The following is a 22,922-nucleotide window of genomic DNA, read 5'->3' on the forward strand; positions in this document are numbered from 1 at the left end:
CGCATGCGCCAGCACCGGCAAAGACAAAAAGGGTGGGGGTGGAAAGCATGACACGTGAGTTCTTCGTCGGCATCCACTCGGATCCACAGCGCGAATCCGAAGCTCCCGCTTTTTTTCGGTGATGTTTTCGGCGACGAGAAGCGGAAGAATCGTACAGGGACATTTATGCCTTGAATGTTTCGGCAGTCGACGACGCATCACATCACGTGTCATTGCCAGTAAAAATCTTCACCAGATCGCTTCACAGCCTACAGCATGTTTTTATGTCAACAAACATGGCGGTCCCCGCCGGAAGTGGGGCGGGCATGAGCATTCGCGTACCCAGACATGGTCCATATCAAGATGGGCCGCGCGCTGGAACATGAATCGAGCCATGGGAAGAACCATGAGCATTAGCCCATCCCTTCGATACAGTTTCTGGCGGATCGTAGCGGCCAATCGTAATCTCGCAAGAGAACAATTGATGTACGTTTCAATAGCTTACCGAATTGTGCCTTACAATATAAGCCACAATTCGGTATAATTTCGGTATAATACAACATTTCGGTATAATGCCGAAACTGGGGCCGGAAACGGTATCGCAAACGGCAACGGTTAGAGCCCAGTGCAATTATCCCAGTTGGAAACGGAAACGAAAGTAATCAGCTGGTATCCAATTTCGGGACTCAATATATCTTTCCGCGCTTAAAAGACGACTCGGAAACACGCTGTACGATACAGAACACTTCCATTTATGGTGGTTGTGGTACACTACAGGTGTCACGTTTGATGAAGCGCCTGACACAACACAAAAACAGCGATAGTTTTCCTCTTGTCGCTCTGTTTGTGAAGTGTCCTGTTTCCAATGAGAATAGGCACACTGTGAAAGATGTGTGCGGGGTAGGGGAGGCGTTCGTCACCTTCTACGAAGTCACTTTTTGGTACAGGATCTTTCGCAAGTCACAGAGTCCGAGCGGTGTCAGCTGGAGGCAGTCAATAAGTGGCCGTTGTGCGAACCCGAATAGAACAATGCGCTCGCTTAAGATATGCGTCTATAGCTGAAACACCCATGCTAACCATCGTGGGCGCCGTCTATTCCCCTCGAATTGCACAAGACTTCGTAAGAAATCCGCGTCGGTACCCTGTTCTCATTGACGCTTGGTGTTGTTGACATCGTTTTTCATAAGGGACCGAAAGTAAGCTCGCCGTGATGAGCGCTGTAAAAAGCCGGAAAAATAAGTCAATCGTGTTTAAAGGAGCATGGAAATCATTTGGAACATATATTTTTCACCGCTTGACATGAACATACTACCTTCATAAACTGTCACGCAAAACATTTCCTTCGAAAAGCACGAATTTCCTGAGAAAATTAGTTTGCAAGAATGCGCTCCACGAAGACTGTCTCCCCCAAGCCGAGTATGGCGTGTGGTGACGTCAGGCGGCCGAGCACTTCATTGGCGGCCGGAAGCGTCCGATCCGCGCCAGAATCGTCTGCTAGCTCCGGAATCGTGGTGACTTGCCGACTGAGACACTGATGCTATTTATTTGTGTTTGACATTCACTTGCGTTCTTACATGGTTTGTCTCCTACGTTTTGCATAAAACAAAACTGCGAGCAGTGTAAAAGGTGTGGCTATGCCTCCGTGTTGCCGTGATACGGCCCTGGTTGAGGTGTTTCGTACGCGGTTGTGGTTTCTGTTCCAATTGTGCTGAGGTGTCGTTAATTAGTGTACAGTATTGTGCCTGTGTGTGCAGCATATATATGATACGACTAAAGTACAACTAAATACATTCCTGTCAGTTGGAGATTTATTCCATGTGCCATTGTTGTATGCCGCGTATGACCATTCAAAAAAGAAAACGCTTATTTGGCCATGTGTTTGGGGGGTTCCCGCAGATCGCTAGCAGGTGAACTCTACTGACTTTAATTTGGTATCTGTGTTGTTGTGCTTGTGGAGACGTTGCGCTCCTGGTATCAGTAAGATATGGTAAGCCGAATGTTACACAGCTTTGCATTCATCGGTCCGCTCTTTCGCCTCGGAGATGCCAGTGTCCAAGAGGTTCAGAGCCCATAGTGTTGACCACAACACGGAGAAGTGATGATGGTCGACGACCTCTTCAAATGCCTCTTCAAATGAAAACACTGGTCACTGCGCCGCGTCTTCATGACTATGCATTTGTAAGAAAGAAGAAGCACTATATTCCAATCCGAATATTCTTTCACACTTAGTAGAGTACTCCTCATTTTCTGCTTCGTCGTTAGGGTCAGCACGCTGGGAATCTCCGGAAACACATAAAATCCCTGCATCCTGAAATTCATAACCAGATGGAAGAAGAAGGGGCGGAATGTGCAAGACCCAGAACGCAGGGAAGCACACGCGCGCAGTCGATTCCATCCGCGTCTGGCACACCAACGAAGCAGGCTAAACTTACGTTTGGTAAACAGTACAATGATATTCAAATGAGTGTGGACAAAGTCACTTTTGCTGTAATAGTCACAAGGGAAGTTCGGTCTCCATCTGGATGATGTTTTATCACTCACAAGTGACAACGGGGCGAACATGATCTCTTACACCAAAATGATAAACGAAGACAGAGGCAGAAGGGCCGACGAAGACCACAGTGAATCTGAAGATGAGGAAAATGAACGTTATGGTAAAGGCACCTTCGAATCGCTAGAAAAGGACTCCAGCTATCATGTAGCAAGCACAAGATGTGCAGCTCATACGTTACAGTTAGTGGACTGAAATTAACTATATGCAGGGTGTCTTTCTTTTCATACGGATTTTTCATTAAAAAACTATAAGGGTACAGACATCCTGTTTTCACTTCTATCATCTCTGGGCCCGCTGACGATCTTGGCCATCTGTTGATCAACCGTCGAATGGCTAATTACCTAAAAATCGTTAATTAACTTTTTAATTATAAAACCTACGAAGTTGTCCCAATGAGAACATCTGGACCTTCCGGTCACAGGGGTGGCACCCAATGTATTGCTCCGTACAGGAAAGCGTGCTGGGCGAAAGCAATGCATCCTGGCCAGGTCCTGGTCGCACGTCACAGCAAACGTCAAGGCACACGTGACCTTAATGATGGCGGCGCCCGTGATTGCCAGCCAAACCGTTCGTAAACAATGCGGTTGTCGTTTCTGCACGATGTTTTGGATGTCTTTCGATCACAGTAATTATTTTTATACGTTAATCTCGCAGTAAAATACGCAGTTTTGCACATGAGGCCTCGTACTGTTGACGACTTTCAAAGATGGGATGAAGACCACGCGTTAACACCCACTGAGCCGATGCGATGTACTTAAACTAAGGAAAACGGGCTACCATGTTGCGGAGGAAGCACGGCATAGTTTACGCTCATCTCTTACGCTCATCTTATCATGTTCATCTCTTGGCTTTATGACGGCTGAAATATGTCGGTAAGCGGCAAAAGATATGTAAACAAAGTCACATGACCTCAACATGACGTTTTCAATGACGTGCGACCAGGACAAGATGGCTGTTTTGCCAAAAGCACCCGCTTGAGGCACAACAGTGGCGGGTTTGTGTCACCCCTGTGCTTCCAGTCACCTGATATCGTAGCCGTTTTCAGAACAAAAATTCCTTGGCTAGATCGTCCGGAAAAAAATCGTGAAGGAACACCATTTTTTCTTCATTTTGTTCGTTGCGCATCTTCGGAGACTCGTCTTTCCTTCACCCCCAACGCGAGAGGGTGAAAGAGCACAGTGTCGCCTCATGCGTCGAAGATGAGCTTTAACTTGCGGGAACAAAACAAAAACACATGTATCAGGTGACGCTATCGGAACTGCCCTTATCTTGGGTTGTATTTTCTGTTTTCTTTTAATCTTTTTCCAGGACGCAAGAGGCAACAGTGTGCTCTTTCACCGTGTCACATTGGGGGTGAAGCATCTACGGGTCTCCGAAGATGCGCAATGAACAAAATAAAGAAAAAAAAAACGGTGTTCCTTCACGAATTTTTTCGGACGATCTAACGCATTTTTGTTCTGAAAACGGCTACGATATCAGGCGACCGAAAGGAACATATGTTCTCACCGGGACAACTTCGTAGGTCTTATAATTATAAAGTTAATGATTTTTAGGTAATTAGACATTTGACGGTTGAGCAACAGATGTGCAAGAACGTCCGCTGGCCCAGAGATGACAGAAGTGAAAACAGCATGTCTATAGCCCTTATAGTTTTTTTATGAAAAATCTGTATAAAAAAAGACACCCTGTATATACATTATTCATGTGTATCGGTAAATACATACCTTGTGTGCAGTGGTGTTCGCGTCGTCAGACGTCGCAAGGAGAAACACCATTGTCGGGACCGTGGTCCGGTGCTACCACTGTACGATTCCTCAGAGAAATGGGTTGAGCAAATACGGTCTGAATCAAGAATGGCTTGACCAAGCGCTTTGAACCACTTTCGTTTCAGCTTATTATCCATTGGAATTTTGTAGCACACAACACAAGAACACAGTTGGTTCATCCCCGAACATTACAGTAGATACCGGGCACCAGTGTCAGATGAAGTTCTGTTGAATTTCGGCAGGAAATGTACCTTTGGCTTACACAAACCTCGCCAGACACAATTCACACCGTGCGATGGCTGGGAGGAGAGCAAACAGAGGGTGCTGATGGTATTTTGAGGGTGCACCTTGCGCTATATTTTGATGAAATTTTCTTAATAAGTCTTGTCATTCTTAGACTAATGTTTAGTAGTAATAAGAAACCGGTCATATGTACATCGCGTAATACTTAGGCATCACGTGACAGGCGCATTCCCATCATGATCGTTTTAGCTGTTGCGGGGAGCTGCCTGACGTCCAACATATTTTTTTTTTAAATTAAGCTGTGTAATAGTTAACAGGCTTTGAGCGCTTAGGCTCTTGTGTGCAGCATCACACAGGTAAACACTGCCAGGTCGCATACATAAACAGGGGGGGGGGGCGTAGTTCCTTTAATTAACGAAGGTCAGCTAATTAGACGTTCAGTATCTGCATACCACAGTAGATAATAAAAAAACTCTATAAGTCATGACTACGTGCGGAGCATTCAGCGCAGCACTCTAGGAAAAGAGAAGATGGTTGCAGACTTTGGGAGGATCGTACACCACTTTCGCTATAGATGACTCTCTGTTTACAAACATGTGACGGAGAAGACCAGTTGAGGTGAGGTGAGAAGACCAGTTCGAGGTTATATTTTGCTGTGGTGGGCAAGAAGCGGGAAAAACACGTCGCTGATAGGCTGATAAAACTAAAATTGCCCATCAGCATGCTTTGTGCGGCGGCGGCTATACGTAATCAGTGACGTAGCGGTGCGGAGGAAAGAACTCTTCAGTGACACAGGACGTGGGAAAAACACGTGCAATGGGATCGGGGGTGCCGCAAAACGTGGCACCTCGTTGTACAATACTCAGTTTTCCCCATCTCAAGCCATACAAACCGCTAAAGACGTGCTAGAAGAAAAAAATACTAAACGAGGCTACTGAACGTTATTCTTCTCCACGCCCCACAAGAAGCTTCAGAGATAACATGGAAACAAACGACTGGCTTGACTATTCGTCCTGTACCCGGACTTCGTTCCTCCTACACGTGGGTAAAACGTGATCGTGGGTAAACGTGAATCGAGAAGTGAATGTTTGTAAATTGTACTAAATACTCATTTAATTGAAATATGTGTATTCATGAGCCCAGAGCAATCAGACATATGCACTCATATTGCCACTAAATAGTAGATATGATACGCAATTGGTGTACAGACAGAAATCATGTTCAACCAAAATCGGGGCACAACTCATTCGGGATAATAAACGGTAGGAGATGAGGTTAACCTGAAAAAGTCAGACCGTAAATGTGATGTCGTAAGCATACAGGCTGTTATATATGGTTCGTTGAACACAGATGAACCTCTATATTTAAAAAAAAATGCATGGTGATCATTTTTATGATTTGTTTTTTTATGATTTGATCATGGTGATTTCTTTTATTGTATCTAACACAGTTAATACCAAATTTATGAACAGTCTGTGTTCCTGCAAAATATTTTCATCAATTGAGATTCATAAATGAAATTTGTAATTTTGTAATTTTGAAGGGAATGTGTTTTGTTCCAGAGGGCCCTGCTAATCAAACAAGTGAATACATAAATTGAAATTTCATCAATCGAGAGATAATTCAAGTTTACTTCAATGAATATATCAATACACTGACTTTCTCTGTATCGGGCTGTGACTATATTATATAGGTGCCCTCAACACACCATGCAGCACAGTCAGTGTCGACTACCCTCATATGAGATGAACGACTGGACAGCATAGATGTATAACATGGCGCAGCACGTGATTCTTCGACAGTTGTAGTGTATGCGCACTTTGCTGGACATCTTTCCCAGGTTCTGGTATTATTGCATAAAAACAAACAGTCATCATTTTGTTGTTAGTAAACAAATTGTAATTATTTAACACGTTCTGGGTGAGTGTGCCTCATTACACAAACTGCTTGCCCACGCAAGTAAGACACTTTTAAAAATTACATTGATGCAGCGATCACGTACTTTTTATTAGAGCTTTCTAAACGATATGAAAAAGCCCTGCTCAAACAAAAAGTGTACCACAAGGAGATTTTCAGCTGAATGGCCCAAGTGAAGCGCTTTCCCTGTCGTGGCTTCGTGGCAAATGCTGAAAACGGCTTGCATCTCAGACGCACTTTGCTCTGGGTACACTTGTAATGGCCTACTTACAGCCACAAGCAGGATAAAATTGAGAATTCACAGCCAAGTACAGAGGCACGTTGACAAGAAAAAGGAAGAGCTTCAGGCGAACTCATGCGGTCTAGTTAACGTTTGCTTCCGAAGAGAGCTGGCTACACCGTCGGAAAGTTGTTTTCTTCGCGTTGCTTTCCTGCCGCGCTTTCAGGAACTAATGTAATCGATTCCAGCATGCCGAACATGCTTGCAACCCACAAAGCCATTATTTTCGTTCGCAGGGATCTGGAAAACTGTAGTAAGGTTGTCAAATTTGTTGATCGCAATCAATTCCCCGTCTATTACTGTAGGGAATGACACAATTTTAGCCTAAATATCGCGGGCGGGCGTGCCGAGAGAAGCGATTTTGTAGCATCAACCATAGACTCCCATGTATTGGAAATTTGACAAACTCTAATTCGCAAAAAATCAGCGAATTGCATCAGATCTTCAAAAATATGTCATTCCCTAGACAAACTCGAGGAGATCACGCCTCCACCTGCTTCGTGTCGAAAATTAGCGAAGCTTACGAGAACCCTGCGAACAAAAATTTCCCCTAGACTTTCTTAAGAAATGAGTCCGCCTTAAGGTCCATCACCTGAACATCTATGCTTTCTTGACGTGGTGCCGGAATTCTCGTGCATGCATCAGGCTTCAGTACGGCTCGACTGTACCCACTATAAATGGAGGACGTGAAAATGAGTTGCAATACGTGTACGGTGTTGCATTCACTTCCTCGAGCTACTAAACCTATTTCGAGTACCGTTCCCTATATTGTCGAGCGAGCACGTGAGGGCGACAAACTTTGATTCATATTATAGCAGAAACAACCGAAGTAGTGCCATCTGTTTCTGTATGTAACACATGAATAATAAACCTAAAAACGTGTCGGAAAAACCTATTGGGTCTCCAGCATACAAGTGCATGCATCCCCGTCACAACTGAGCCTTCCTGTGCAGAGTTGTTCATGGGATTGTGCAGCTTCTGCTTGGCATATGGGCAGAGTGAAAGTATCTGAGTGCTTGTATCACGTGTACCTTGATGAAACTACAAGGTGCTTCTTTATCTGTATGTACTTGTATCTGAAATGCAGTTATACTCTCAGTAAATTGTACTGCTTCTTTCAGTACCTTTTCTTGGGTGATTGAACAAAAACATGACAGATGGTCTTAAACAGATATAAGTAACTGGGATAAGGTTGGTGGCTGCTCTGGGACCAGTGGGCGCTCAACAGAACGTGCCCTTTAGTGGAAACTCTGTTAGTAAAAAATCCGATGTTTACATTTATAAGTTTGGATAAATATTACACAAATAAAGGAGCATTTGTATACATTGGTACTCTGATGTACAAAGTTCTACGGCCAGGGAAAGACAAACCTAATTAATTCAAACACATATTGGAAGAATTACACAGATGAAAGTAGAAAAAGTAGGCTACTTATTGGGGAAAATTACACCTGATCCACTCTCTCTTGACTTCTTGCAGTTCTTTATGATGCATTTAATAGGCATGTTGACGTTGCGGACTACCGAAACTGAACGTCTTTCGGCTCCTTCTAAAGGCATCGCTCTCCCCCCCCCCCCCCCTGTTCCAAGCGCTTCGCCAGGCCATCCGCTAATATTGTCGGGAAGCAGAAAATGCAAATCCAGAAGACGAAGGAATTCACATGTACAGATTTATTGACACGGTAAACATATAAACAAGAAGACACATTTGAATGCAAGTAAATCTACACGATTATTACAGAATACAGCAGAATATATATAGAATAAATAGTGCCGAGCAACAGAAAGCGTGACGAGAAAGTAGATATTATTATACACATGTATAGCACGTGATGAGTCGCAGAAGCCATCCGCTTCATCCCAGCACAACTGTGTCGTTTTCTGGTGACCTGCAGAGGCCACATGCTCGCGCATCGCAGGGCCACGAACAGCTGTCGGTGTTTGAATGAAAAAAAAGGAACCTGTTAATGATATGGTAAACCCGAGCACAGGCAACGTTAATTGGCTGAATACGCTCTGTAAGACATGCTATCGTTGCGCGCATAATATCGACTAATGACAAAATTCGAGGAGCCCTGCGTACGCGATGCACGCTGTTTCCCTTTTCATGCACACCAGTGTATTAAACATCAGATACATTCAGATAGCGGAACAAAACGCAACAAGTAACGCTACGCAGAGTCATCAACCAGATCATGACTGATAACCGGCAGAAAGTGATGTAATACGGGACAAGGCGTACCTCCATGCACACAGTTAGGCGACAGTATTAAACGTCTGATCACTGACATTCATCATACGTTTGTCTGCTTACCTTTCATTCAGGCGTTCGTCCATGGCTCGAACATCTTCGAAATCAACGAAACGAAATCACCGTCGCGAACGCGGGCGAATCCACCGGTTAAATGAGCCTCAGCCAATCATGATCGAGAAAGGTCGCGTGGGGGACCGGAGCCAATGGGAAGTAAATAGCCGGAATTTGGCGGGAAATGGCAGCGGCGACACTATTTTCGCGGCGGCGAAACCCGCATACTGTGCCTCCTCTGGTATTTCTGCGCTGGTGCCATGCGTCACGGCGCTGGGCACGATCGAAAAGCGCGCCTTCCGCCGAGACCACTATATGTTCGGACTTTATAGGTTCGGAACACTATACGTTCGGCGCACACTGAAAACGAGTGGAATGTTACCGTCTTTTTAAACGCATAGAGGAATGTCTACGGTATGTTTGTGCAAATGTCTATGTCACTGTCGCCGTGTCACGTGCGTTTTACTTCAACCTGCGTGCTTCTACGGAGGCGACGGAAAATGAAATAATTTTGAAAATCCCGAAATTTTGTTAGTAACAATTTATCAGTCCAATTTCACTTATAATTTTTTGTCGTGTAGCGGTTATTTGTGGCTTCAGCATGGAAAAGTTTAAAGTTATCTGAACTATTTTTTCTTTGCGATCAAAATTGCAAAAGTTAGTACTTTTTGCGAAAATCAGCCTAAACGAGCCCAGAATGAGATATGAAGAGACCGGACCAGGAGCGTGAAATGGATACCAGATTAGAGCACAATCAGCCTCCCAAAACATATAAAAAATCTCGAGGGTAGTCTCTGGTAAAGTCGATAAAATATTTGCTCCCCGAAAATAGTCTACCGTTCACTCTATAGTACATCGTCCTCCGGTCTTGTCGCATTATAGGGCGCGTTTTGTTTTTCTCTTCCGCCCAAGTCGCCTTATGCGCGCGAACCTTTACTCATTTATTTGTCTTTTTTTTGACAGTCCATATCATGTTTGTCTATAAAATGGGTACTCGAACTGCTTGAAAATTGCCGTCTAGCAAAGACGCAGTACAGCAAGTGTGGGCCTTCCTGTTTATGGCAAGCATGTTTTTGCGCAAGGAGGGAGCTCTATCCAGGCGTCTGCCTCAGGTGGGATAATTATTTTACGGTAACCTTTCCGGCTTGCGCGGCACCCATGGTGAGGGTATTGCTTTATTATTAATAGACACAGTCAGTCACATGTTGGGTGTGAAACGTTCAAGAGGGCGGTGTACGCAGCATGTCCGAAGTAGAGGCATCAGGAAGCTCCATCAATCCCTGCAGTTCTGTGAGGTAAATATTAGTTCATTACCGGGTTTAATGACAAGTATCTGCTGCCAATGAAACTGCAGTGATATGTTTCACTTTTCGTTCGGACGCAGTTCTGTATCAGAACTAGTCGAAATGCTTACATCCGGTCTCTTGGTCATTTGGATTATGTAGGCTTCGTGAAAAATCCATTCAAAGCCAACCTGTCCTTCGCGAAGAATGCGTACCATGATTTTTTACCTGCCTCGCAACTACGGCTCTCGTCAATTTTGTCTGCTGTCGAAGTAGTGGCCCTTGTCGCCCCCGCTGAAATTACATCTTGCGAAATATTAAGTTGAAAATCGCTTAAATAGCGAAAATATTCTATGTCAACCACGGCCGTGAATGACGGCTACTACGACCATCCTGCGACGCAAACCGGCCGTGACGTCAAACACAGGGGATGTTGCCGATTGACGGAAAGCGCTTTGCGAGCAAACTGCAAAATTTGCAAACAAGATTGTAAACTTCGTCATGAAATATGTTTTCATGTGGCGTAGAGCTAATTGATGTCGCGTTGACGCGCGCTCACGCTACGTCGGAGTATATTGGCGCATTCGGTGCCATTCTCGTCCAGGCTGCACCCAACCCCAAGCTTGTTAAAGGTGTCTTCCTCATCTCCGGCGAAGAACAGCGCGCAGTCGAGCCAGCTCGCTATAGGGAAAACCGATTTTATATGGAGGGCACTCAACAATGACACAGCGTTCTTCGAAGGAGAAACCACGTGACACAATCGGCCCAATCACGGGCACCGAACGCCGGCTCGTTTCTTGTCCGGGTTACGTAAATCTTTTCCCTGATTCTGCTGTCGGCAACGCTCTTCCGCGCACCGCCAGTTGTATCACCTTCGGCGCTCCGTTTACATTTCCTGGCGGAAAAGCCGCTCGCATGCTGAAGGTAAAATTGCAATTCTAGACTCAGAAAAGCGTATTCTTTGAGATTAAAAAGATAAAAAGAAAAAAAAAACATTTCATAGTCCCTGTAACCTTGATGTCTCCTCAGCGGTCTAAGGAAATCACGTACAGACGTTTTTTGGAGGTCACCCTTTATCTACTCTAGCGAAAGAATGTAGAACGAAACCAGCGGAGAACAGCCAACGCAATGTTCCCATCCCGGGGCACGAGGTCGTTCTTCAGAAAGCAGACCTGGAACAAGGACAGCAGGTCAACAAAGTCTGTGACCCAATATTTTTATATTGTGTACAAAAGAAAGATCATTGAGTGGCAATAAAAAAAAATCACATTACAATTCGTCGCGGGAAATAACTGAATACACTAAACTACTGAACGCGAACTAGGTATACGAGCACATAATTGCAAAAAAGAACGAAGAAAGCCTAGAAGGAAAAGAGTATCCGGAATCGCCTGCAGATAAAGACATGTCGGCCTAAAATATTCCGCTATAGACACGCGGATACAAATTATGCCACAATTCAGCTGAATGCTAGAAAGTTGAAGGCGAGTACTGAGAACGGTGGGACTGCAAGCACACAACTAGTTTCGTTTGTTTTTTGTTTGTTTGTTTTTGTCGCGTGGATACCTTTTTAAGTTCGTATATTCACAAATTCGACCCTAAGAAAACGTTGTGAGCTTTAAGGCGCTCATAAAGCAGCAATGGTGTTAGATATTGACAAGCTAAGCAGCTATGTGGCGCAAGGTTGAACGCGTCTAACCGTATACACCCCATTCTCGGCCGATGTCGTCATAGGCGCCCCCATGACCGTGTTGAGGATCGAATTCAGAGATTTAAGTGAAACGTTTGAAATATCGCGAAATATGTCAGAAACTGCAAGCAGAAATCGCGGATCAATAGGCATAGACGGATAGAGCGAACCAAGAAAAACAGGGCAAGGTGCCACTGAGCGGGTGCGAGAAGCCGGTGAACGACAATTAGACCTGTACCACCAGCAAGGGTTCAGTAATTAAAACTTGCTTGTAGCTCGATTTGAACGATCCGCAAATTGCAAGCGCCGTTTGAAGTCCAGACGTGTAGCGTGTTTGCCTACTACATTGCAGCGCGACCTTATACCGACTACAAACTGAACAGCCAACACTACACTAAGCAAGATTGGCAAATGTAAAACAGCGCTGTTTCCCATTGAGACAACCTGCGCATTACGTTACACAAATCTATGGGTCGTACATTCGACCAGACTGTCAAGAATAATGGTGTCCCGGAACATCAGCTAGTGTACATGGCATTAGGTAGGATCAGGACAGTCGATAAATTATGGACAAAGCAAATCCCTTAAATTTCTATCATGCACGTCGCAGCTGTGCACAGCTGTGCAACAGCACGATACACAACGCCTACAATCACTGCGAGAGGACAGGCGAAACGCCTCCCTGCGCCTCCCTCCATCATTTGTACATTGTCAACGGTAACGTAGAGAGCTTAAATGCACACGCACCAGGCGTTGAGACTGACAGACTTCTCCAGTTGTCACCAGCGATGCGGAGTTACCACTCCGGAGTTGGAATGATTCCTGAATCATTCCAGATTTAGCAAAGCCCGGAATCGAATAGGAAAGGAATGCGGAGACTGTCCTAAGAATGGGAATGAAATGGTCTGGGTGCCCCGCTGACTGTTTTCGTTTCAGCGTGCTGGTTTCTGCCCTTGCACCCTTTGCACCGCACCTGCATACGGTAAAGAGCGAAATAACCTTGTCTTTGTCCTTTTTCCGTACTTGGTAATGTCAATCTCCTCTAACACTGCTGGACTTGCCAGTATGGTTACCGGTCCTTTTCTTTTATTGGGGGAATCAACGGAATGAAATTGGGTTGCCAAGCCATGCCAGGAGCAGGAACTGACCATACCTTTTCATTCCGAGGAATTGAAAGGAATGGAATTATCGCAAATATCCATTCCTCGGAATGGAATTGGAACGGAGTGGGAGACCCCATTCCTCAACCCCCGGTAGTCACTATGTGGCCCTGGCCAAGACATGGATGCACGACGGACAGCCTGTTGAGTCCCTTAACGGCTATATGGATCCGGCGCTATGCACTCGCGGCTATGCCCGCGCCTCGGGCAGATTCCAATCCCGCAGTCAGGGATAATTTGGATTGATTTATCACCGTACGGAATAGCGCGGAGGGGAGACGAACAAACGCACACGAGACCACCAAAAGCTGTCGAGGCCGTCGTAGCAAACACCAAAGACTCGAAGCATTAGGTTATAAGGCCGCATTTTAAACGACCACTCTCGTGCGTCCTCCATACCTTCTTGCTGTCGTACATTAAACCTCATCAAAGAAAAACCATGGCATCAACTTCTCCCAGAGCTACGCCGTTCTACGGGGTGCTTCAGAGCATCTACACATTGTTCACGCCTTCGACAAATAGATGGGCTATATTTCGGAACGTCGTTTCCTCCCTATCTGCAGAACCGTTGTCTGCAACCCACGCTGGGAAAGCATGACAGAGACGGTCGAAGCTATCATATTCCAAGTAGCGAGCATCAGAAGTGACAACTCAACAACTAGAAGTGAAATGGATTCCTTGTTCTTCTGTCAGCTATAGAAGTCGAAGTTCCTGTTGAGTTTGATGATCAGCTGCTATCAGCTTGCATCTATGAATGTAACGACCAATTTGAACAGGGCGCAAAGAAATCCGCTGTCGTGCAGCTCGGGGAGCTCATTCGTTTAGTAAAGAAGGGTTGAGACACGGGTCTGGTTAAGTTCTGCCGTTACTAATGCAAAACAACTTGCTTGAAGGAGCTATGGACGTCGACGCAAGGTTCCTGTTCTAGAGAGCGAAAAATAAAAGCAGCTTTGTTTCATCATGAAAGTGAAAAAGTGGTTTCGTAGTACAGCCGGAAGACTCGTTTAAGAATGACTTTTTTTTACCGTGTTGTCAATGGATCTTTGGCTTCCCTAAGGCTCCAGTTTACAAAGTAAGATACTTATGTGGCCACCGTCGGTTTTTTGTCAAGTCACGGCTCTTGTCGCATAGGACTACTAAGAAATGCGGGAGAAATGTGTGAAAGTTGAATGTACTCTCACGCATATTATATCCAGGCACATTGATGGGGAGGACTTGTGTGCGGGATTGGTTTTCTCAGAACTGGCCATGAGCGAGCTAAGTGCGCCAGATAGACCTTTTGCGCATGGTTCGAACATGGACAGAGTCCTTTCCAAACACCACTGTGGCACTCGGAACCTTGCTCATTATTCCAGAGAGAGTCGCCAGTGCTAAGAGCACATTCTCGAAGTTAGAAGTTATATATAAAAAGACACTTCTGCACACCAATGGCACAAGGTAGATTGTCCTGCATTGCAGTGCTTTCGGCTTGTGGGGTTGAACTTTCCAACTTGTGGGAAAGAAGGAAAGAATAGTTGTGTAAGTTTGTGACTATGTGTAGCGAAAGTAGCAGTTTATCCGAGCGGTCACCGCTTAGGGGTGGACGCCTGTAAGGGCGCTCTTTCTGCACAGAACGATGGGGTGTCAGCGAGGCGGCGGAGAAAAAGACCCGCGGAAGAGACTGGGGGGAGAGAGGGAGACAATGGATGGCGGCATGACATGTAACGCGTGTGTGATGTTGTTCGCGGATTTTCTTTCTTTAAACAGTTTACAGGTGTTTATCCTATAATAATGTATCCCGGAGGTCAATAAATTGATCCGATGAGCGTTACATATGTACCTAACGTTTCTGTTTATATATTTATAGTATTCTAACCACGAGTTTTTCACAAACATGAATATTCGTAAAATATCATGCAGCATGCGCAAAACAACCTAGTAAATAAATCATAAATCATAAATAAATTGTCGTACTGCTTGTCGCCGTTCGTTTGGTGTTTTCTGGTGCAATAACAACTTTGACCATGATGTTTCTTTTTTTTTTTTTTTTATTGTGTCTCCATCTTTAAGTCAGACTCCCAGTCCCCGCGCTTGTCATCAGAAGGCCTAGCGGAGATGAGTTCGTTTCTAGTCGAATTAATGGAGGAGATACCGATAATGATGCCTGTCGTGTAGCAAAGTACAGAAGCCTACATAGTGCAACCACTAGTGGGTCTATATGGACTTCGCCGTTGACAATCACATCCGATGTACCCAGTGTGTAGTTGTTGATGCCTCATCAAAGTTACTGGGCACTCTGCAATGAAATTCTAGACTACTATTCTAGAGAAATGGACATCCGCAAAAGTTCCCTGCACCAGGGTAGTAGTTCTGGTAGTAGCTGCTTCGCTATGGGATTTGATGCTAGTTAGCACTATTCGTTAGTGTTTTGCGGAAACCGCACCAGCGTATGGTGGTCCAGGAGAAGAAGGTGCGTAGCAACGACAGTAGCAGGCGGCGCTACTGACGAACGACAGCGGCAGTGATGATAATGTTATACACGTCATTTCATCTCCCCTATAGTTCTAAGTACACTCTTAAACTCGTACCTTTTATTGTAACTTTTAGAAGCATGTAACTTATATATAGACGTAGATTTCGAGATTTCTTATAGGTTACACCACTGTAACGTAATTTAGAGGTTAAAAGCGACCAAAGTCATGTCTTTACAACACGAATAGAAGTTACATCTCGGAAAAAACAAAAACAGCTTGTTGTAACTTATAAATGTACCCTCTACTCCGACACTGTAACTTCTAAGCGAAATCTCCAACGATAATTTCTTTGTTAGTTTCTTATCGTTTGTTTTCCTTCTGTTTTTCAGCATAATGCCGCGTTTCAGCCTCCCATTCGAGACGACAGTTGCGAGTCTACGCTGTTATTTTTTATCTGTTTCAGCGTCATCTATACGTCGACTACATGTTATCAATGCTGTATGAACACAGATTATAAGTTCGTAGTCTGAAATACTGATAGTATGTTTCTTTCTAAATGGTGGAAAACCATTGTCAATGCCGCAACCACCAAGATTTCCGATTTCGCTGCGTAGCCGAGCCTGGTCTAGGTCTATCCACACAGAGAGCGGTTTCCTTGAAACGCTTAACGCTCGTCGTCCGTCCGTTAACAAGTGTAATCTGTTTTAATCAGTGGTTTTCCTCGCGTTTATCATAGTATCGTCAGGAACAACGGAAAAGCTAGATGTCGCTAGCAAACAAGGATATTTTCGGTGTTCTCAGGGGAAAGTGTAGTGAGTGCGAAGATTGCAAAGAATATATAACCGAAAACGAACGTCACCACCGCAGCCCTAATTCACACACTTCATACACTGGGTAAGTGTACATTTTGTGCTAGGTACGTGCGTTATTTTGATAGCAAGAGCTCCTAGCGCATGTTTGTTGTGATTAATACAAGCGTTTTGCGGTCCTGCATATGAACGCCACTTACGCTTGCTACTTTTCTGCTCTTACTTGGTCGCCAAGTCAATACACGGACGTGCATTTTGCGAGGTGCGGATATATGCATCGAGATATATAATTCGCAGCTTCATACTTGTTGTATTCTTATGATATTCTAAGACGGAGTGAACGCCTTCCCGCATTTATGCTGCTTTGTACCTTGTGCTTTGTACGGATTTGAATGGTTCCGTAAATGTTGCTCTCATTGCCCAAACTTTTGTTTCCAGGATCCCACATGCAGGTTCACATACCGTCGCCAGCGAAATGCAGTACCTCACAAACTCGTCCCAGAGCGCCTCCAACGCTGATAACGCAGTAATGTAGTGTCTCCTGCGTTACTGTACGCTCATATTCCTAAAGGTTGTGTGCGTTTTATGTAACAGTGTATTGCCATTTGCGCTCGCCTCTGCAACACGAATGTGGAATAATTTTTTTTTTCTGCTGCAATTCTCCATTTCGTTGGGTCTGTTCAGCTAAGCAAACATAGGTCAGTTGTTTTGACTCGCTGGCTTCCTCGCACCTTTATGCATTGCTTCTCACTTAGAAGATAGTTCTTTTTTCCACATACATGGTAAAGCGACCATGGTTTCTCCTCACATCAGAATCGCACTTGTGCACAATGTGTCACCTCTCGACAGACTTCTGTTTTTGTAATATACATATGTTCAAGATCTCCTTTTCTGCTGGTTCATTTTGGTACCTTGGTGTGTTCTGTAAATGTCTGTCCATATCCCACGCACAGGGTGTTTGTTTTTATTCGCATCGCACCAGCGCTCATTTGACAGGTGGGTTATGTTAATTTTCGCAAATTAACCCATCCGTAGTTACAAACATTTCCGACATTTCCTGATGCATGTGTTTGTAACTACGGATCGATCAATTAGCAAAAATTCACATAACCCACCTGCCAAATGAGCGCTACCCTGTTGCGAATAAAAATGAACATCCTGTATAAAAAGCCGCATGTTGGCGTAACCTTTACGGGCAGGTGCTGGATTGAAGGCCGTAACCTCTAATTAGCGGGTTTCCTTGTAACTTTTATAAAAGGTACTGCTCAGAGGGTACCTGGTAGCTTCTGAAATAGAGGGTAAAATATTGCGATTTTTTACCCTTTACTAAAGGGTACCGAGTTAAGAGTGTAGCGTATGTAGCGGCCACACGCTAACCAGCCCTAGACCGGCTCTCCCGTAGGTGACAGTCATATACCCAGGTTCCAGCGATACACTCGCATCTTCCTCTATTTATTCCTGGTGCCAAAGTCAATTGCTCCACCAAATGTTCGGTCAGTCATTGAAACAGCGATTCGAAAGTCGAAATTCATTAACGTTGACATTACTGAAAACAAAGGCAACGCTCGGGTTGCAGAAAGAAAATCCTAATCTACATAGACTGTGTCACACAGTTATCCACGATATTCGGCAATATTTCTCCCCATTGTTTGTCCCCACGTACTCAGGTCAAGATTTACGGCCGTGTCGACACCACCGCCTACACATTTTTCTAGATCAACATTTCCAACTAATGGAGCAGCAACTCTCTGATGCCGTAATTTAGCCCACTCTAACTGGTGATTTTCTTGTTTTGCTGTACTGCTTCTGGAAATAGTTTTCCTAATCTGTCGCGAACAGAATGGTTGGCTTAAAAAAATGTTCCTCTATGACCAGAACTGGCAAAAACATGACATTATTTTCGATCCTTGCTGATTTTGTGTAGTATGTTGGACAGGTTAGACACCTTCCTCACGAACAAGATGAATTAGATCCACACAATCGTAAGGCTGGACTTTTCTATATTTACCCATCTACAAGGGCAATCTGTATGATACGTGGAAATTTTCATACTATAAAGCCATGTAGTGCCAACTAACATTCTGCAGTTCCACGAGACGGCATTGTATTGCTAAAAGCGGTTAGAGTCATCATCCGGCAATCTAAGTGACATATATGTTCTCACTAAATGTAACGGCACACATAGTAGGTGTAATTACCACCAGTTCAGTGCAGCTTCAAGTTTGAATGAATATGATGCGCACGTACCTCAGTATCATGTATGACACCACGGTAGATCTCCATAGTAACGTTCGCACGTCGAAAATATTTCTGCAAAACGACAAGAATCCTTGCATATGGCATTGTTGTCGAACTCTATATGTGATGTAAGGATAATCATAACAATAACGACACACATCGTGGTGTTTCACTGGATAGGCCTTCTGAAGCTATAATTTTTGCATGCTTGCCAAATAAATTGACGTGTACACGCTATTCTTTTAAAGCGGCCAGGGTACACAACCGCAAGGTCGTTCAACGGGACTAGTGCTTCCAAATGCGATGTACAAAGCGATTAAAGATGTCACAACGCTGTAAAAACCACTGGCATTAATGAGAAGATTGACAAGAAGGCCTCTGCACTCTTTCATGACGCCAGTGACTGAAGTCAACTGCAACTCTAACGCTCGACGAAACACGGCAGGACGGATAAAGCTGCTGCACGCTATGGTCAAACTAAGCTTATACGCGTCGTTTTTTCATTTTTTTTCGGGGGGGGGGGGGGGGCTTCTTTGCGGTTTCTTTCGGTTTCTGGTGACAGACACCAAAATACTGCATAAGTGGTTAAACTCACGGGATCAATATTTCACAAACTTGTGAGGAGTCAGGCTCAGGCAACAATTCGCGGTGCCTTAACTTCGCTGTACCACGGTGCGCCGACCCCACATCAGCCATATTCTAGGGGCCCTCCAACTTGAGCATACATGAAGGAGTTAGCCAAAGGCATGTAGAGGAGCTGGTATTCCTCTACATGAGTCCTGACCGGCGATGATGGAATGTCCCAGCGGGCAGATGGACGCGGCCTCACGCTAGGACGATGCCGGTAGAACTGGCTGGCAGGCGCAGTAGCGCGCGGTAGCAGAGGCGCGCTGTCGTCGTCTTCCACGGGCTGCCACATCGCCCCCCCCCCCCCCCTCAGACGCGGAGTGGCGCATGTGGTTGAGGTCCGCGTCGATACCATGAAGAGGAGAACGAAGACGACTCGTGGAAGGTGGACGACAGGACACACGGCTTGTGGTTGTGGCTGTTGATGCAGCAGCAGCGGGATGGTGGGAACGAGAGCGCTGCGATCCGTGCGGGTTCCAGTGATGAGATGTGAATGCTGAGTGCTTGTGTGATTGGATGCTTCTGTGATTGCTGATTATATCGAGCGGCTGCCGAGTGCGTTGAGTTGCGTTGTGTGGTCGTTGCTGAGCGTTGCTTGTTGCTGATTGTTGCCGAGTAAGTGTGTTGAGTTGCGTTGCGTGACGGTTGCTGAGTGGAGTACCGCCACCGGTAGAAGGGCGTGACTGCTGGATGTCTCCACAAAAAATACGGGGAGGACCATCATGAAGCAGACAGAGGCCGTAAACTGAGCTTGCTGTGGTCTCTCTGCGGATCCCGGTGGAACTGGGGTGCCGGTGCGACTTGCCTGCCAGAAGGTGGTTCGCTGCTGGTTTGCCAAAAAATTTAGGATGATGAATGGCCTAATTATGCCGAACATGGTGTTCGTTGTTCGGGTCACCAAATGTAGAGGAGGTGGTGTTCCTCTACACGAGTCCCGATCGGCGATGATGGAACGTCCCAGCGGGCAGACGGACGTGGCCTCACTCTAAGACGGTGGCGGTAGAACTGGCTGCCAGTCGCAGTAGCGCGCGGCAGAAGAGGCGCGTCGCCGCCGTCTTCCACGCGTCGCCACAGGCATTACAGCTCCACAGGACATAGTACAAGGCATCATAACACGTTGCACTTGTCTGCATTTTCAACACTTCTAACTGCTGTCGGCTGGTGTCCGGGTCATCGCCGAACTGTTCCGTCTCCAGTCATTGTTGATACCGCATCGAGCAGGCACGATAGGCACTCGATAGTGATGCGGCGACTCCCTGGATGAACGACGGTTACAAGGAACTGGAATAACGGAACCCCGACATCTCCGTAAGATTCGTGAAGGCGGGAGAGCTGTCTCCACTCCAAGCGGAGAACTGAACACTTTGAAAGGCAGTGCAGTCTCATAGCGTAAGAAACGGCGTACATAAGTTGCCTTAGCGTCTCGGGCAAAATTTCTTACCTGTTTTGTTCAAGTATTTTTCTGTCATTGGTTTCGATATATCGCGGAGCTCTAAATTCGCGATGAAAAGAGCGCTCGCGAATTTCGAGAAAATTAGTTCCTTATACAGTACTTTCGTTTCTGTTTCTATGTCCGTTGAGCGCGGAATTAGCCAAGTTACCGTCTCTAGCTTCCATTGCCGTTCTCGGTAACTAACCCTGATTAAAGTGCAACAGTAGCGATGTGTGTGCATCATGAACCATTTTTACCCTCGGCACAGCCGAGCGGATTAAGCCGTTCCGCTCGTGGGTAAGCAAGGTCGTGGCTGGGGAACTTTGAGGTGACCCGCTGGAACCCTACCACGGGCTGTGCTGTCTGATGTTTTCCCTGGGTTTTCCGAATACTTTCCGGACGAATGTCGGCTCAGTCCCTCCTGCAGTAGGCGCAAGACGCACACTAACCTTCCCGTCCTCCCACTCTCTCCTGGTGTCCCCTCCCCGTCTGTCTCGACATGTGTACGCCACTTACAGCCACAGTTGCTTCGCGGTGCTAACACACACGCACACAAAACATTTTTCGTGTACTCTTCTGCTGCTTCTCTAGCTACTACCGGTGATCAAAGTGTAATGAATGACCATGAACCACACTGCTACGGTAGCAAAGAAAGCAAGGTAATACGCTCAAAAGTGATATTGAATTATTTGGCTGGTATTCATTCATTCATTCGCGATGAACCATCCCATACTGTTTTATTTTATTTTAATTACGTGTTAACCAACGCCAAGCAACTGTAGCTATGAGCGGCGCACAGATGTGGACATATTGAGAGAGGACACATTTAGGAGGTCTCATTATCTAAAACGAGTTACGCTTTTAGCCCTCGAATTGACGGAGTAGTATTAACTCGAATTAAATAAAAGGCAGATAACTTTCATTAGGATTAGTGAGGAACCTGTAGCAAGTTGGAATCAAGTGGACACACCGGATAGTTTGAGTGAACTATATGCATGGGGTACAGCGTGTGATGAAAAAATTACGTGTGTCAAATATTTCATCTGTTCGTAAACCATGGTCTCCGAAATTTGATTTGTGAGAATTGATTTAGTTGATCTTCCTGTTAGTATTAAATTACCCTGAATTGAAATACTAAATTACCCTGAATTGTTTGATAATTAATATCCGGAAAGCATGTGCCTGACACTTTCGAATGAATAAAAATGAGTTTTCCATTGATTCGCTATTCATCTGGAGTTGTAAGTAACACATATGTGTTATCTAGTTATCATGAGAGGGCACAAGCTCATGCAAAATACACATTTTAAAGATATCTTATAGCCCTCCTCCACACGTTACCAATCACAACGACAATTATAAAATACATGTTTCGTGCGTCATGTTATTGCATAACTGAATTTCCTCGTCGTCCTCATACAATGTGACGGTTGCATATTCCGGAAGACGAACGTGGGAAGGGCATGAGTAGATCCATCCCAATCTGCTCGAACGGCGCCGACGGCGGTGCGATTGGCTGAAGGTACCCAGAAGGTCGTACCGGAGGCGTTTTTCGTCGCTGGCATTCCCGGCACGTCCTTACGTAGTGGTGTACGGTCTTGGCCAGTTTTGGCCAGTAGTACTTTTCCCTTATACGGGCCAGTGTCCGGCTGTATCACAAATGACCTGATAACGGTTCGTCGTGGCAGGATTCAAGAATCTCGGTGCGCATGTCCCCAGGCACAACGAGAAGCCACGTAGCGCCTTGTGGTGCGTGGTTTTCTTTGTAGAGAACACCATTACGTAGGGAAAAACTTGGGAGTGATCTTCTGAAGATGGGAGGAACATTGTCGGCGCGGCCCTGCAGATAGTCGACGAGTGTCTTCAATTCGGGGTCGTTATACTGCTTGGTAGACATGGTAGTCGCGCTCATTAGACCGAGGAAGGCGTCGTCGTCCTCGAGGCTGTTGTCCTGTCGCTGGAGTGGTGCTCGGCACAGGCAGTCGGCGTCGTTGTGTTTTCTTCCTGACTTGTAAGTGACGGTTACGTCATACTCCTGTAATCGGAGGCTCCATCTTGCTAGGCGTCCTGAGGGGTCCCTTAAACCAGCCAGCCAGCACAGAGAATGGTGGTCTGTTACCACCTTGAACGGCCGTCCGTACAGGTAGGGGCGCAACTTTGTGATGGCCCATATGAGTGCAAGGCAC

At 45.6% G+C, this 22,922-nt stretch overlaps 1 long non-coding RNA gene across 1 annotated transcript in view; it reads right to left on the minus strand.

The window, feature by feature from the left end:
- Positions 1–11,446: 11,446 nt before the first annotated feature.
- The window catches only part of LOC135373925 (uncharacterized), a 34,751-nt gene continuing 23,275 nt past the window's right edge, over positions 11,447–22,922 (minus strand). Inside the window, exons 2-3 of the long non-coding RNA XR_010416669.1 lie at positions 18,687–18,749; positions 11,447–11,499 (exon numbers count right to left, since the gene is read on the minus strand). This is a non-coding gene — a long non-coding RNA (uncharacterized LOC135373925). The remainder of the gene's footprint in view (positions 11,500–18,686; positions 18,750–22,922) is intronic.

Source organism: Ornithodoros turicata, chromosome 1 (assembly GCF_037126465.1).
Source record: "Ornithodoros turicata isolate Travis chromosome 1, ASM3712646v1, whole genome shotgun sequence".
Classification (NCBI taxonomy): Eukaryota; Metazoa; Arthropoda; class Arachnida; order Ixodida; family Argasidae; genus Ornithodoros; species Ornithodoros turicata.